Source organism: Phocoena sinus, chromosome 6, assembly GCF_008692025.1.
Source record: "Phocoena sinus isolate mPhoSin1 chromosome 6, mPhoSin1.pri, whole genome shotgun sequence".
Taxonomy (NCBI): Eukaryota; Metazoa; Chordata; class Mammalia; order Artiodactyla; family Phocoenidae; genus Phocoena; species Phocoena sinus.
Genome location: NC_045768.1, coordinates 62180122 through 62196782, shown reverse-complemented (window position 1 = coordinate 62196782; position 16661 = coordinate 62180122). Strand labels below are relative to the sequence as shown.

The window sequence follows — 16661 nt, the reverse complement described above, 5'->3', positions numbered from 1 at the left end:
TCTTGGGAGGTGTTTGAATACTCATTATAGGTCTATTCATATTTTCTGTTTCTTCACGATTTAACCTTGTGAGGTTGTACGTCTATAGGAATTCATCCATTTCTTTTAGGGTAATCGAATGGTTGGTGTATAAGTATTCATGATAGTATCTTAGTAACCTTTGTATTTCTACACAGTCAGTTTTAATGTCCCCCCCCTTTCAGTTCTCATTTCTATAAATTTGAGGGTTTTTTCTTAGTCTAGCTAAAGGTAGTTAATTCTATTTATTGTTTCAAAAAACTGGTCTTAAGTTTTATCTTTTCTTTGCTTTTGTTTTGTTTTTGGTCTCTTTTTCTGCTCTGATCTTTCACGGTCTAGATTAGTTTGTTCTTGTTTTTCTAGTTCTTTGAGGTATAAAGTTAGGTTGTTTAGTAGACATCCTTCCTTTCTCTCAGTATTGCTTTACGTTTCCCACTTAGAACTCCTTTTGCAGCATCCCATGTTTTGATATGTTGTGTTTTTATTTGTGTTGGTGTCAAGATACTTTTGATTTCCCCTTTGATTTGACTCATTGGTTATTCAGGATTGTATTGTTTAATTTCCACATACTTGTGAATTTTCCTGCTTTCCTCATTATTGACTTGTAATTTCATACCATTGTGGTAGGAAAAGATACTTGGTGTAATTTCAATCTTATGTTTGCTAAGACTTGTTTTGTGACCTATCAGGTGACATATTATGGAGAATGCTCCACGCGCACTTGAGAGGAAAGTGTATTCTGCTGCTATTGGTTGAAACGTTTTCTTGTCTGTTAGATCCACTTGGTAAAGTCTATTTCAAGTCCACCATTTACTTGTTGATTTTCTATCTGAATGATCTATCTACGTTGAAAGGTAGATTGACGTTCCCTACTATTATGGTGGTGGTGTCTATTTCTCCCTTCAGAGCTGTTTAGTTGCGTTGGGTTCATATATATTTATGATATATTCTCTTGTTGAATTGACCCCTTTACATATACAATGACCTTATTTGTCTCTTGTTACCATTTTTGGTTTAAAATCAATCTTGTCTCTTCCAAGTATAGCTATTCCTACTCTTGGTTTCCACTTGCATGCAGTACCTTTGTTATCTCTTCACCTGGAGCCTAGAAGAGTCAGCCTTAAAGCTGAAGTGAGTCTCTTTAGGTAGCTTATAGTAGGGCCTATTTTGTTTTTAATCTCTCCAGCCACTCCATGTATTTTGATTGAAGAATTCAGTCCCTTTACATTTAGAATAATTATTGATAGGTAAGCCCTTACAAATGTCACCTTATTAACTGTTTCAGGCTATAGGTAGATCCCTTGCTGCTGCTTCTTGCTGCGTTTCTTCGTGATTGGTGATTTTCCGTTGTGGTATGCTTCAACTGCCTTCTGTTTCTCTTTTATGAATCTACTACTGTAGGGTCTGTTTTATGGTTTCCATGAGCCTTACAAACAATGCTTTCTAACAGCAGTCTGTTTTATCCTGATAACAATTTAAGTTCAGTTGCAATCAAAACTTGACTTTTAAACACCCCCTTTTATGTTTCTGATGTCACAATTTACATCTTTTTATACTGCATATCCGTTAACAAATTGTAACTATAATTATTTTTATTGAATATATTTGACACATAATGTTGTGTACATTTAAGGTGTAAAATATATACTGATTTGATATATTTATATAATGTGATATCATGGCCATTCTTGGCAATTTAGCACCTTTATCACGTTACATAATTATCCTTCTTTTAGTAGTCATGATAATTAAGTTCGAGTCTCTTGCAGGTTTGATAAATACGTATGATATCGTTGTCTATGTTTATTATACTGTGCATTAGATCTCTACAGCGTAGCTGTTACTCATGGCAAATTTGTACCCTGAAACATCATCTGTCTTACCCATCCCCAGCAGTAATCGCTATTTTACTCTGCTTTTACAGGTTTGACTTTTTTAGATTACATATATTATTGATATCTTACAGTACTTGTCTTTTCTCTCTCGGACGTATCTCACTTAGCATAATGTGCTCAAGGCCCATCCAAATGGACCAAAATGTAGCAAAGGGCAGGTATGCACACACACACACCACACACGCCACATAAGGTCTTCTTCATCCTTTATCTGGCAGTGGGCATTTAGGTCGATTTCATATCTTGGCTGTTGAGACTAATGATGCAGTAAACATGAGAGTGCATGTATCTCTTGGAAATCCCGTTTTCATTTCCTTTGCATATACCCAGAAGTGGTACTGCTGTATCATATGGGAGATCTATTTTTAATTTTTGAGGAAACTTTATATTGTTTTCCATAGTTGTTGGATCAATGTATATTCTCACCAAAGTGAACAAAAGATCCCTTTTTACCAATTTTTTTCCAGCACCTGTTGTGTCTCTTCTTCTTGACGGTAGCCACTGTAACAGGTGTGAGGTGATATCTCATTGTAAGTTGGATTCGCATCTCCCTGATGATCAGTGATGTTCCGCACGTTTTCACGTGCCTGTTGTCCATTTGGATATCCTCTTTGGGAAAGTGTTTACTTAGTTATTCTGCCCATTTTTAATCAGGTTGTATTTTGGTCGTTGTTATTGAGTACAGTTGACCCTTCAACAATGTGGGGGATAAGGGCACTGCCCCTCTGCATAGTGGAAAGTCTGTGTATAACTTAGAGTCGGCCCTCCATATATGTGAGTCCGCCATATCCACAGTTCCTATGCATTAATGGGTTCAACTAATCATGGATCGTGTAGTACTGTAGTAGTTACTACTGAAAAAAATCCATGAGTAAGTTGACCTGCACAGTTCAAGTTTCAACTGTATATGAGTTATTATTTATATATTTTAGAAATTAACCCCAGTATCCAATATATAGTTTGCAAAGCTTTTCTCTCATTTGGTACACTGCCATTTTATTTTTATTTTGGTAATTGTTTCTTTCTCTTGCTTTGCAGAAGCTTTTAAATGGGACGTAGTCCCCTTTGCTGATTTTTGCGCTTTTAGTCGTATCCAGAAGATCTTTGCCAAAAACAATGTCAAAGAGCTTCTTCCACACATTCCGTTCTAGGAGTTTTAGAGTACCAGGTCTTACGTTTAAGTCTTGGATCCGTTTCAAGTTAGTTTTCGTAAGTGGTGTGAGACAGTTATCAGATTTCATTGTTCATCATGTACTTATCCAGTTTTTCCGCACCATTTGTCAAAGAGATTCTTCTTTCCCCAGTGGGTGTTCTTAACTCCCTTGTCAAAATTAGTTGACTCTGAGGACTCTATTTTGTTGCATTGGTCTATGTGACTATTTCTGTGCCACTACCATACTGTTTTTAGTACGTACTAAAGTGATATCTCCAGCTTTGGTTTTATTCTCCAGATCGCTTTGGCTATCTGAGGTCTTTTGTGGTTGCATAGAAATTTTAGAATTGTTTTTTCTATTTCTCTGAAGAATTCCTTCAGTATTTTGATGGAGCTTACATTGATGTATAGAGATTATGGATAATTTCACAATATTAATTCTTCTGAGCCATGAAGACGGGATGTCTTTCCATTTGTTTGTGTCTTCTTCAGTTTCTCTCATCAGTGTCTTCCAGTTTTCAGTGCACAGGTCTTTAACCTTTTTGGATAAATTTATATCTATCTAGGTATATTTTTCATGCTATTGTGAAGAGGGTAGTGTTTTTCAAAAGGGTTTTCGGTGTATAGAAATGCACCTGATTTCTGTGTGTTCATTTTGTACCCTGCAACTTTACTACAATCACTGCTTAGTTCCCACAGTCTTTTGGTTGAATCTTTGGGGGTTCTATATATAAAATCATGTCATCTGCAAACAGTGACACTTTCACTTCTTTTTCTATTGGATGTCTTCTATTTCTTGGTCTTGCCTAATTGTTCTAGCTCCAGCTAGGACTTCCAGTAGTACATTGAACTGGAGTGGTGGGAGTAGACAGCTTTGTCTTGTTCCTGATCTCGAGAAAATGTTTTCGGTTCTTTCTCCATTGAGTATAATGTTAGCTGTGGTTTTCTGATATATGGCCTTTATCACGTTGAGGGATTTTCCCTCTTATACCTAGTCTATCAAGTGTTTTTATAATGAAAGCATGTTGTATTTTGTCAAATGGTTTTTCTGCTGTTATTGATCATGTGATTATCTTTCATTGTACTGGTGTGATTTACTTGTGTATTTTGAACCATTCTTATATCTGAGGGATAAATCCCGCTTCTTCATCGTTTATGAGCCTTTTAATGTGTTCATGAATTGGTCTGCTAATATTTGTTGGGAATTCTCACACCTCTGTTTGCTAGGGATATCGGTCTCTAGTTTTCCTTGTTGTGATGTCCTTAGCTGGCTTTGGGATTAGGGGAATACTGGCCTTAGAGAATGAATTTGGATTTTTGGGATGAGTTTCAGAATGGGTGGTGTTAAGTCTTCTTTAAATGTTTCATAGAATTCGACGGTGAAGCCAGCTGGTCCTGGTTTTTTCTATGTCTTCCTGATTCAGTTTTTATAGGTTGTGTGTGTGAAGCCCATCGCGTCTAAACTATGGTTTGGTTCAGATGTTTTCTTGATTTTCTGTCTTGGTGATCTCTCCTTGCTGACAGTGGGGTATTCGAGTCCCCTGATAGTACTGTACTGTTTATGCCCCCTTTCAGACCTGTTAGTATTTGGCTGTTGGGAGCTTATATATTTATAATTATTGTATCTTGTGCTGTATTGTCTCCTTCCTCATTATATATAGAATGACCTCCTTTGTCTCTTGGTACCATTTTCGGCTTGGAGTCTATTTTGCTTGATATAGATATCACTATGCCCCCCTTTCTTTTGGGTTCCATTTGCTTGGAATATTACCATCTTCTCTTTGGGCCTTTGTGTGTCTTTAGCGTTTAAATTGGTCTCCTATATCCAGCACATAGTTGCATCTTACTTTTTTTTGAAAATCCACTCCACTCAGGCACTCTATGCCTTTTGATTGGTGAGTTTGATCCATTTACATCAAGGTTGATTATGGATGCGTAAGGACTTACTACTGCCGCCACCTTACCTTTTGCCTTCTTCTCATTTTGTGTCTTTATCCTTCTGTTTCAAACTACCTTTGTAAATTTTTGGTCTTCCATGGTGACTTGCTCAGTCACCCCTATTTGTCTTAGGTCTCTAGATTTTCGCTTTGTGGTTACCAGGAGGCTTACATAAAACAACATCTCACATCTCAGAGGTAAAACAGTCCTTTATTCTGCTGATAGCATCTTATCTTCATTTGCCTGCAAAGGTTCCACTCTTTTACTCCTCCCTTTTTCTCTATGTGATTTCACAAATTATGGCTTTTATGTTATGAATTCAGTAATATTGAATTCAGTAATATTGTAGTAGTGTATTTTAATGCTTTTTGTCCTTTAACCTGTTTGGTATAATTATTTAACCCACTGTTGTCTGTTGTAAAACGGTCATGGTTTTCTAATTCCGACTGTCTATTACCCTTTTCAGTGTTTTATGTTCTTTCATTTCGTGTGTGTCTCTAATTAGTGCCTTTTCGTTTCTGTTTGAAGAACTCCCTTCAGCATTTCTCTCAATGCAGGTCTTGTGGTGGTGAACTCCCTCAGTTTGTCTGGGAAAGCCGTTATTCCTCCTTCACATCTGAAGGGTAATTTTGCCAGATAAGGGAAGGGTATATACCTGGCTGGCAATTTGATATTTTGGATATGTCACTACACTCTCTCCTAGCCTGTTGCTGAGAAATCTGCTGGTAGTCTAAATGGGGGATCATTTTGTAAGTTACTTTTTTCCCCTTTGGCCACTTTTTAAATTCTTTATCATTGATTTTTTTTTACAGTTTCCTTATGATGTATCTTGAAGAAGGTCTTTTTTATCCACAAGGCCAATAGAATGCCTTAGTATGTCCAGTTCCTTCTTTGGTAAGTACTTAGCTATTATTTCTTTAAATACACCCTCTGCCCCCTTCTCTCTTTTTACCTCTGGTATACCCATTATTGTCATTATCTTGGTTTTCCTAATTGAGTCTAATAGCTCTCATAGCATTTCTTCACTTTATTCAAATCTTAGTTCTCACTCCGTTTCCGTCTAAATCATTTCTAAATTCCTGTCATCTACTTCACTTTCTTCCATCTGATCTCCTCTAGCACCGATGCATTCTTTCTTATAATTTCAATTACTGTGGTACAGTATTCCTTCTAGTCAGTATTCCTTCTAGTCATTAATTATGTTCGAGTTTTTTGAGTTTTCTTGTAGCTTGTTGAGTTTCTTCAAAACAGCTATGTTGAGGTCTTTGAGTTCAGGTGCTGGAGAATAGTCATTTTCTTTTGGTGGTACCATGAGTTTTCATAGTGTATCATTAACTAACTAACTGTGCCTTTGCTGTAACGTGTAAAGTAGCAGACACCTTTCTTAGTTACAAAAATCGTTTCCTTAACATTTTAACATGCTGACAAAACTTCCTCTTATTTACCAGAAGGTGGTGATGCCCAAGTTTTTGACTTCTCACTGGCCCGGACTGTCCCTGCTACTACACTTGGGAGAGTACATATAAAAACGAAAGGTATTGCAGAGTTGTGGGACGTGTGGGCTTAGCACCTGGGGCTTTGAGGGTCCCCAACACACCTGTCAGGGGAGTCTCTGATTGCTTGCAAGACTCTCAGAGGTCTCTTGCCGTATCTCCTGCTGAAATCCTGAGCAGATAGCAGGTAACACTTTCACAGAGGCTCACAGAGGCCCCTTCCTTCTCAGAAATCTGCATTGTGCCTGAGAGAAACCTCAGGGTACCTCCAGCTATAACGTTTGCAGGTGCTGGCACTTTTCACTTCCTCTGCCAGAGAAGTAGCTGCTGTCACTGCTGCCACCATTGCACTCACCAAGTGAGCTCTGGGGAGAGGGGTCCACTCCGGCCATTCGTCCCTTTGTCTTTGTCTGCCTCCAGACTTGTTTCTATCCTGCTCAGCTGGTTTGCCAAGTTCTTCTGTCAGACTGGCGAGAGCACCACGAATGCCCTATCTCCCATGAGTGTCTTCCCACTTCTGTACTCGCCAGATTGTTTTTCCTGTGGTGGGTGAGGCAGGCTCAGGCCTTGGAGCTGCAGCATCTTTAGATGTCCACTGGGTGATCTCTCGGGTGTCCTGGTGTACTGTGCAGAGGCCCTTTGGTTTGGTTATGTTAGAGACATATAGACGTACGTAGACATCCAGTTAGTTGTAAATCGAAAGGAAGAGAAAAAAAGAAAACCATTTCATGCCATGACGGTGACATCCAACTACAGCTATTTTGATACGTTTGTTCTTTAACCTTTATATTAAAGCAGTTAATGATATTAGTTAACGTATCCCTAAATTGAAATATGAGAGTATTGTGAATATGACTATATGCTTACCAGTGTGTTGTATCTGTTCATGGTACCTTCAGCTTGATGAACTCCTGTCGGCATTTTTTGTAAGGTAGGTTTAGCGTTCATAAATTCCCTCAGCTTTTTGTTTCTTAGGCAGGCTTTATCTCACTTTCTTTCATTTATGAAGGATATGTTTGCTTGGTAAAATAGTCTTGGTTCGCTGTTTCTCTCATAGTAGTACTTGGAATGTATCTATCATCCGTTTCTCTCTCTCCTGGCCTGCGAGGTCTCTACTGAGAAAGCTGCTTGATAGCCTGAAAGAAGTACTCTTGAATACCTTAAAAAATTATCTTACCTTTAAATCCTTTCTTTGACTTTTGACTGGTGTTTTAGCATAACGTGTCTTGGAGAAGATCGTTCTGGGGTAAAGTTTGGGGGTCACCTATTAGCTTCCCATACTTGGATGTCCAAATCCCTTCCCAGGTTTGTGAATTTCTCAGCCCTTATTTCCTTAAGCCCCCTTATTTCCTTAAATAAGTAAGTTTCTATCCCTTTGCTCTTTTCCTTCTGGGGCTCTGCTGTTTTCTTGATGTTGTCCTGTTAAGTCCCATAGACGTTCTGTTTTCTTCTCTGATTGGACAATTGATCTATCTGCTTCCCATAGACGTTCTGTTTTCTTCTCTGATTGGACAATTGATCTACCTGCTGAGGCTTTGTCTTGTCAAGTCTGCTGTTGAAAACTCTGTTGAATTCTTTCATCCACTCGTGTTTGTTCAGGTCTTTTTCACGTTTTCATTTTGTTCATGTACATTTTTTCTGTTTTTATTAAATTGCTTACCTGTGTTTTCTAATAGCTCTCTGACCAGTTACTTGACTTCTTTATGTCCCTTGTAGCCCTGCACAGGCATCAGCACATTTGAAGCAGCAGTTACCCTCTTCCAGACTTCATGGATCCACACTTCATGGCCTGACTGTGGTAAGAGAAGACTTTTACCTGTGGACAGAAGTGTGCTTATGCATAGTATGAGCCTGACTCAAGTGGTGCAGGGCTGCAAGCGTGGGGTGTGTTATCTCAGGCCTCTGTGGTGCACAGAATCAAACAACTGTGGTAAGCACTGCAACGCAGTGGGGTGTGTCCTCAGTGGCACCTCTTAGCTTAGTTCAGCAGCTAAGAACTGGGGCAGGCAAATGGAATGGTGTTGTCCAGAGCCAGTGTGTGCACACACTCGGCTATGGGGGAACAGCTTAAGGGGCCCACATCATTGGTGGGACCAACGCACACAGCAACGATTGGGGCCACCTACAGGCTCACTGGCAGCTGCAGGGGCCCTGGCTATAGGCATGCTCTCTTGTGGTGGGGTGGATACTTTCTACTCCTGCACTCGCACAGTGGCGGGTGCACGGGTGCAGAGGCTTGTCCAGAGTGCCTGCCCGGTGGTCTGCGGTAGGGGTTCTAGACTGGTGTCGTCTTACACAGAGCCCTGGGCTGACGTCAGCAAATATCTGTGGGGTAAAAGCAGGTAAAATAAGAGAGAGAGTTCTCTTTGGGGTGACCTTGCTGGCCCCTTTAGTATCGTCATCCTATAGAGCAGGTCACTGTGATCCACCATCACTCCTGCTGCATGGCTGCTATTGGTAGCCACCGTTTTCTTTCTTGTTGCTAGTCATCTCTATATACCTCGGCTTTGCTGGCTTGCATGGGGTGAAACCATAGAAAGAAAGACCTTCACTGGGTGTCCCAAAAGCCTGGGGAAGCTAATTACTACTCACCATGCTCTTCCTTTTGCAGCAAACTCTATCTAGATGGCTTTCTAGATGGGAAGTTCCCTCTTGGGGCTAAGCAGTGCCAGCTTGGTGGAAGCTTGGTGGACGGATGATGCAGGCAAGATGAAGCTGTCTCCCTTCTCTATTAAGTCACGCCCTTCTTCTGGTTTTCTGTTCTGCTGTGTTGCTTTTATACACGGACTCTGCCAGTTTTTGTGGACAGCTGTTTCTTTGTTGATCTTTGTCAGGGGATAGAGGCCTGGTTCTTCTGCATCTCCATTTGGTCTTTAGCCTATAAGTTATTCTTGAAGACGATGAAAAGAAAAAGTGTTTTTGTTTACCAATCAAAAGGAGTAACCTGAGAATAGGATACAAAGTATGAAACTGTCTGACATGTTTGGAATTATATATCCTGATGCTCAACATTCTATCCAGAGAGCTTTGTATATTTACGGATAAGATAACCAAATTTGCAGTATCTCTCTATTTTACTAAAGAAAGGAAAGACAACCTTTTTGCAGAGTTACACACTATATTTTTATGCTTATATTTGATGTAATATTTTCTTCAGACATCTTTTGTATTTAATGCTGACCCCTTTTCATCCCTTTTTCAGATATCATTGCATTTATCTGTACCAACCACTATGCTCAGAGCACTATCGTTCAACTCCATTGGCCTTCTTCTTTGAATTCTAACACAAAACCTATTTGGGGGCTATTGCCTATGCTGTTTCTATGCCTTGAATGTTTATCTCCAGAATTTTTGTACGTCTAGCTCTTTCACATTCAGTTCTTCCCACCTTATTATTCTTATTCTTACCTATCTCAGATCACTTCCCTCATGATCCAAGTATATGCAACTCTGACATCTCCCAGACATCTTATATCATTTATTTATTCTTAGCTGATAATCTTCATAGCACATCACTATCTGAGATTAACTTTTTCACACATGAGTTCCATTTTCCTTCCTCCTCTTAGGACTCGTAAGAGTAGGAACGATGGCTTCCCCATTTGCTATTGTGACTCCAGCAACCAAAGCAACCAAAATAGGACCTACGATGCACCTCTCTTCCCAAACCCTCACAACTCCATTTTAACCTTCTACTTGGGCTCACTGCCCAGCTTGTTGGTACCAGTGCAACCTCAGCTCTACAAGACAAACAGAAGATCGTTTGCTACTGTGTTCGGAGTCAGCACCACAACATTGAGAGAGAGCCTCAAGGCATAAGAAATGGAGTAAGTTACTACAACATTGATGTGGGAACCTACAAAGTCTACATGCATTCTGTATAATGTGTCTGATGGCCCCGGACCAACTATAATAAAGGAACTGGCATTATAGCCTGCAGCCTACTGTCCGCAGGCTGAGAGACTATTAGGAGACTCGACTCAAGTGTCAGGCAGCCTCTTCAGCAAGGGTTCCTGTTTCTATCCAATAAGCTGGGGGAAAAAACTGCCTTCTACCCAACGCAGCAATGTTCTTCAATAACTAGCTCAGACTTGAAGCTGGCTTTGTAGGCTAACACAAGCATAGTAGAGTCATTAAAAAGTTTCCTCACACAAGCATAGTAGAGTCATTAAAAAGTTTCTTCATCAACCAGAGAGAGAAACCGCAATCCAAAACAAGTGTGCACAGTACTCAGGAAAGAAAGGACTGGCGCTGATAGCGACAGAAGATAATAATTAGGAAATGTAAGTGGAAGGCCAACTGGCCCAAGGCAGGGGACGGCAATGCATCAGAACGAAACTCTCCGGACCACCCAGTTCCAGGGACCGACCTGGGGACCTTCCGCCCGGCCCAGCCTTCCCGCCTTTCGAGGGGCGGGACTAACGGTCCCAAGACTGATGCAACCGGCACCGGATATTGCCACGATACCCGAAGAGACCACCAAATAAGGAATACCCTGCGCCCTCCCAGATTCACCACACCCCTTTCCCTATAAAATCTTGCCCGGGTGCAACTTCTCTGGCCCCTTGCTCTCAGACCAGTGAACCTCGCCTGGGAGCGCTCCCTAAGAAAGCTCTCTTGAAGCTTTCCTCCGACCCTCAGAGTCCCTGCCCACCAGACGCCCTGTCCTTAATCATGGCTGTGTCAGGGACTCCTCTCTCCAGACCTCGGGCAACTGTGGAGACATCCCAATCACCTGACCGCCCTCCGACCTGCAGTGAATTGGAGACTGGGGGTCATGGGAACCTCACAATCGAAACCAGATCCCAAGACGCCCCTGGGGTGTCTCCTAGCCAATTTTACAGCCCTCGGTTTCTCCCAAGATCTCCGTCGCCAACGGCTTATTTTCTATCCCACTGTGGCCTGGCCACAATATCCTCTAGACAATCAATCCAAATGGCCTCCCGAAGGGACTTTCGATTTTAACATCCTCCGTGATCTGGATAATTACTGCCGCAGGACGGGCAAATGGTCCGAATGGGCCGAGGTCCCCTATGTTCAGGCCTTCTGGTATTATTTGCGCTCCCGCCCTTCCCTCTGTGTCGATTGTTCCACTTCCCAGATCCTTCTTGCCAAACAGACATCTCCTACATTCAAGCCCCTAATTTCCTTTGACAATGACCCCTCTCCACTAGCCAACCCACCAGAATCTCCCACCTCTCCCCCTTCCAGAGCTCCTCTCCAACCTCCACCCTACCCTGAAGCAGTCCCTCCTCCTCCCGAACCTGCTCTGGCCCCTCCAACTGCTCCCCCGCCTACCCTCGACGGTTTCTCCTCCCACGCCCTTTGCTTCGCTCTCACAACTGGGTCCCAAGATCCAAATGCCCTCTGAGGGAGGTAGCAGGAGCAGGTTAGAGTTCACGTTCCCTCCGAGATCGCTCTCAAATAGAAAAGCGATTAGGCTCCTTTTCTGCCGACTCTTCCCGCTACATCAAAGAATTTCGCTACCTCTCTCAAGTGTCTACGATCTAACCTGGCACAACATCTTTGTGATCCTATCTTCCAGTCTGACCCCTGACGAGAGGGAAAGAATTCAAACTGCTGCCCGAAACCACGCAGATCAGGTTCACCTTACCGACAACTTTGTGCCTGTCAGAGCACCTGATGTACCTGGCACCGATCCAGGCTGGACTTACCAGGATGGCCAAGGTGGCCGCCGTAAACGCGACCTCATAATCCGATGCCTCCTGGCTGGCTTGCAGGCTGCCACTCGTAAGGAAGTGATAACCCAAGAACCTAACGGAAATCCAGCTATCTTTCTCAATCGCCTTACAGAGGCCTTAACTCTCTACACCCAGCTGGATCCCGACACCCTGGCAGGGACAGGGGTCTGCAAAAGGCAACCCCGCCAGGGGCCTGCTTCAGATGCAGAAAAGAAGGCCACTGGGCTTGCCAATATCCCAGCTGCAGGCTAACGGGCCACTGGAAGAGTGACTGCCCTACGACTGGCCCTCCCTCAGCGTCTCCACGCAGGGGGCAGGCCGACCCAACGGCATTACCCCTCGAACTGCTGGGATTGACTGACAGCGCCCGGACTCGAAGACCCCCATCACCCTCACCGAGCCCAGTGTAACGCTACAGGTAGCGGGTAAGTCCGTCTCATTTCTGGTGGACACGGGGGCCACCTATTGGGTCCTGCCTATACTTACTCCAGGCCAGTTTCTCCTTCCCACTCCAGACTGGTCCACACCCATGTCATATCGAAGGACTCCCTTTTACTCATTCCTTCCTAGTCATACCATCCTGCCCAGTTCCCTTGCTAGGCCAAGATGTCCTTTTCCACTTAAGGGCCTCCCTGCAGCTGGTTAGACTTGACCCTAAGGTCCCCTCCTCCCAACTCCTGCTTCCTCTTCTCAGCCTGTCTCTACAACCCTCCCCCTCCTATTCCCCCTCTTCCAATCACACCGAACCCAATCAATCGCCAAGTCTGGGATACTTCTAAGCCTGTAATAGCAACACACCATTCCCCCATCCTCATCCACCTAAAGGACCCCTCCAGATTTCCATCAAGGCCCCAGTTTCCCATCTCTGAGACTCACCTTAGGGGCCTACAACCTATTATTATCACCAGACTCCTAAACCAGGGACTCCTTATCCCCACGGACTCTCCCTGCAACACCCCCATCCTACCTGTCCGCAAGGCCTCTGGGGCTGATCGCCTGGTCCAGGACCTGCGACTCATCAGTGAGGACATAACTCCTCTCCCCCCAGTAGCACCAAACCCATACACCTTGCTCTCCCATACCCCCCCATCCACAACCATACCCCCCATCCACAACGCACTTTACGGTTCTGGATCTCAAAGATGCCTTTTTCACTATCCCCCTACATCCCGACTCCTATTTCCTCTTCGCCTTTACCTGGACAGATCCGGATACTCATACTTCCTTCTTCCCCAGGGCTTCCGCGACAGTCCTCACCTCTTCAGTCAGGCGCTCGCACGGGACCTCACTTCCTGCTCCCTTGCCCCCAACACACCCCTTCAATCTGTAGATGAATTCCTCCGTTGTAGCCCGTCTCTCAAGACAACACACTGCTGCAGATCTCCTCAATTACCTTGGCTCTCACGGTTATCGGGTCTCCCCAGCCGAGGCTCAGTTTTCTGTACCTTCTGTAACCTACCTGGGGCTCCACCTTACCCCTACCACAAAAGGTCTAACAGCCGACCGCACCCGGACTATCCGTGAACTCCAGCCTCCGGAAACAGCGGAACAAATTCTCTCCTTTTTGGGCCTTATAGGATTTTTCCGACACTGGATCCCTAACTTTGCTCTCCTCGCTAAACCCTTATATCTAGCCACTAAAGAAACCCCTCAAGGACCCCTCCCCTCTCCTTCCGCCGTTCGACAGGCCTTTCTCACCCTCCGTAACGCTCTGATACCTTCTCCTCCCCTTTCTCTGCCCAACCCAGACGGACGTTTTTGTGGATGAACGGGCCGGAATAGCCACTGGACTCCTCCATTCGGGGATGGCAACCATGCCTTCGGGCCCTAGCAGCAGCCGAACTGACCAAACAAACATTCAAACTGACTCTGGCCCACCCACTAACCGTGTTTTCCTCCCACCCGCTGGTCGACCTCCTAGGCCACAAGTCTCTCTCCCTCCTGGGTCCCTCCCGCATCCAGGAGTTCCACCTACTATTCATTGAAAACCCAGCTATTTCTCTTGATCTCTCCCCTCACCTGAACCTGGCTTCCCTCCTGCCTATCTCTGGCACCAGGACCTCCTCTTCCCACTCCTGCCCCCAAGTCATAGAGGCCCTCAGCCCGCCGAGAGAGGGACTCTTTGACACCCCTCTTTCAAACCCAGACCACACCCTCTTCGTAGAATACTCAGTCCTGACGGGTGCTGACGGGCAGCCTATGCGGTGGTAACTATCTCAACTATTATCAAGGCTAACAGCCTCCCAGAAGGGACAGCCTCTCAAAGAGCTGAACTGATAGCACTCACGCAGGCCCTCGACCTCTCTAAGGGCCAAAGGGCCATCTTTCTCCCTATGGTCGCAGGCGTTTCCCTCACCTCCTCTCTCGTTGCTGCAGGCATCAGGGGAGGAGCCCTAACTCACAGTGTCTCAACATCCCGGGACCTAGCACAAACTCCAGCTAGCCATCGAGGCTTCTGCCGCCTCCATCACCTCCCTCCAGCACCAGATCACCTCAGTAGCCCAAGCTGCCCTCCAAAATCAACAAGCCCTGGATCTCCTGACGGCCGACAAAGGAGGTACCTGCCTCTTCCTACAGGAGGAATGCTGCTATCACATCAGTGAAACAGGACTCGTCGAAGACAAGGTAAACGCCCTCCATTGCTTAAGAACGCCAACGCAGACACCAACAGTCCGCCTCCCCAACTGGTGGCGATCCACCCTCTATACCTGGCTAACAGCAATCTTAAGCTCCCTGTATTCTTAGGTTCCTTCGCAGGCGCATGGAGGAAGGCTCTAGGGTGGCCACAAACCAAGTGCTCCTCGGTCCTTACACCTTGCTTCCTACAGAACCCCCCACTGGTCTCCCCTAAGCCTCAGACCTCTGGTCGCCCCACTCCCCTTTAGAAGAACCCCCCCAATTCAGCATGAAGTAGCCAGAGATCAGAACACTGCCCCATTACACCAAAGATGTCAGGATGTAAGGCCAACTGGCCTGAGGCAGGGGAACGCAATCAGATTCACAGGTTGCATCAGACTGCATCAGACCGAAACACACCGGACCACCCAGTTCCAGGGACTGACCTGGGGACCTTCCGCCCGGCCCAGCCTTCCCGCCTTTCGAGGGGCGGGACTAACGGTCCCAAGACTGATGCAACCGGCACCGGATATTGCCACGATACCCGAAGAGACCACCAAATAAGGAATACCCTGCGCCCTCCCAGATTCACCACACCCCTTTCCCTTCTTCCCCTATAAAATCTTGCCCAACCCTTGCCCGGGTGCAACTTCTCTGGCCCCTCGCTCTCGGACCACTGAACCTCGCCCCAGAGCGCTCCCTAATAAAACTCACTTGAAGCTTTCCTCTGTTTCGCGGTGCCGTTTGCTAAGATCCGACCTTACAGTAAGTAGCTCAAACAAAGCTTTCTAAGAATAAAAAATTTTGATACCACAGAAAATATCTTAAAGCAATGGAGGAAAAATCTAAACGTGGAACATGGAGGTTGCAAGAAGTAGAAAATAACAAAATTGGAGGATAGCTCCAATACTTGGAAGTTAAAGAAGAAACTCAAGAAATGAGAGAGATGCAAAGAGTACATAAGTAACAGAATTGTCTATTATTAAGACATAGAAAGTCCAAAATCTATACATTCAAAAGCCATTAAAGGGAAACTAGAAAGGAAGGGAGGAAGAATAGACTTCGCTTAATATATAATACTTCCAATACTAATGTACTTTAGTCATTATGTCAAAGGAAGGGGACCAGTTCAGTAGACCACAAAGTATGGAAAAGGAGGACCTGATATTAATGAACTCTGGGTATACTGTTTATACATATGTATGTTTGTTTGTGTAGGAAGATCAAGAACAGAAAGGATCGAAATTAGAGACAAGCCATTTTCTCGACTCATAATCAAAATAAGAAATACATAATAAAAATTTATCCTCTAAAAATATGACCTGGAAAAACATCTAAACTGCTTGAAAATTAAGAAAAAAAATTAGCCCAAACTTCAATGGAAATAGAAATTCAAACAGAAATTACAAAATAACATGAAAAAACCCCAGGATTTTTGATGATAGGAGATACTCCCTTTTCAAGCAAGTGACCCCTTTACCAAATAGGCACTTATCCACATCAGTCATAAAATTTGTTATGTAAAGTTGTGTCGTGCCTGAGAAAAATTACAAATGTCTACATGTCACGAGCCTTTGCAATTGCTAACAGAGTCAACAACAGGACTGGTAAATCCTCAATGCCAAAGTAGTGGTTATCAAAATATTCACACCAGAGTATGTGAGAGAAGAGAGGGCCTGACCATGATAATTGTGCCCCATGTGGGCCTTTGCTGGGAGACAAATTCCGTAGGGCAGCAACATCGATTCCCCGGGGTGCTGCTCATATGTTGTTGGTTACTACATGCTTATATATAAGTGCATCAGTATAATAACATCAAGTCAAAATATTTGCATTTTAATAAGGA

At 44.1% G+C, this 16661-nt stretch overlaps 1 long non-coding RNA gene across 1 annotated transcript in view; it reads left to right on the top strand.

Annotated features, from left to right (window-relative positions):
• LOC116755751 overlaps nucleotides 1-6581 on the top strand; it is a 55643-nt gene extending 49062 nt beyond the window's left edge. Inside the window, exons 4-5 of the long non-coding RNA XR_004350451.1 lie at nucleotides 5817-5898; nucleotides 6453-6581. This is a non-coding gene — a long non-coding RNA (uncharacterized LOC116755751). The remainder of the gene's footprint in view (nucleotides 1-5816; nucleotides 5899-6452) is intronic.
• The last annotated feature ends 10080 nt before the right edge of the window (nucleotides 6582-16661 follow it).